Source organism: Cystoisospora suis (genome assembly GCF_002600585.1).
Source record: "Cystoisospora suis strain Wien I chromosome Unknown contig_3778, whole genome shotgun sequence".
In the NCBI taxonomy this organism is placed as follows: Eukaryota; Apicomplexa; class Conoidasida; order Eucoccidiorida; family Sarcocystidae; genus Cystoisospora; species Cystoisospora suis.
In genome coordinates this window covers 16,761-17,036 of record NW_027156573.1, presented here as the reverse complement: position 1 = coordinate 17,036, position 276 = coordinate 16,761, and the positions used below count along the sequence as shown (strand labels likewise).

General features: G+C 46.4%; 1 protein-coding gene across 1 annotated transcript in view; it reads right to left on the bottom strand.

Annotated features, from left to right (window-relative positions):
* Positions 1–15: 15 nt before the first annotated feature.
* CSUI_007249 (formin frm1) overlaps positions 16–276 on the bottom strand; it is a 4,467-nt gene continuing 4,206 nt past the window's right edge. The window contains exon 5 of the mRNA XM_068067398.1: positions 16–204. The gene's annotated coding sequence lies outside the window, so the exon portion shown is untranslated. The remainder of the gene's footprint in view (positions 205–276) is intronic.

The following is a 276-nucleotide window of genomic DNA, read 5'->3' as shown; positions in this document are numbered from 1 at the left end:
GCGACCTACTCTTCTTAGAAGCAGTTCTACATTCATTGTATCAGGATGGGTGGCGCCTAGGGTTTTATTCCGAAACCTCCAGACTTCTTTATAAGCACTCAAGGCCTGTTGAAACTGCCCGGCCTGGTGCTGAAGACACCCGAGGGAGAGAACAAGGTCTTGCACGGCAGACGTTTCTCTTGTTTGATAGATTCGCATTCTCATATCTAAGCATGTCAAAACTAAAGGAAAAGCATCTCCAGGACGACCTGAGAGATAAAGAGGGAAGAAAAGACA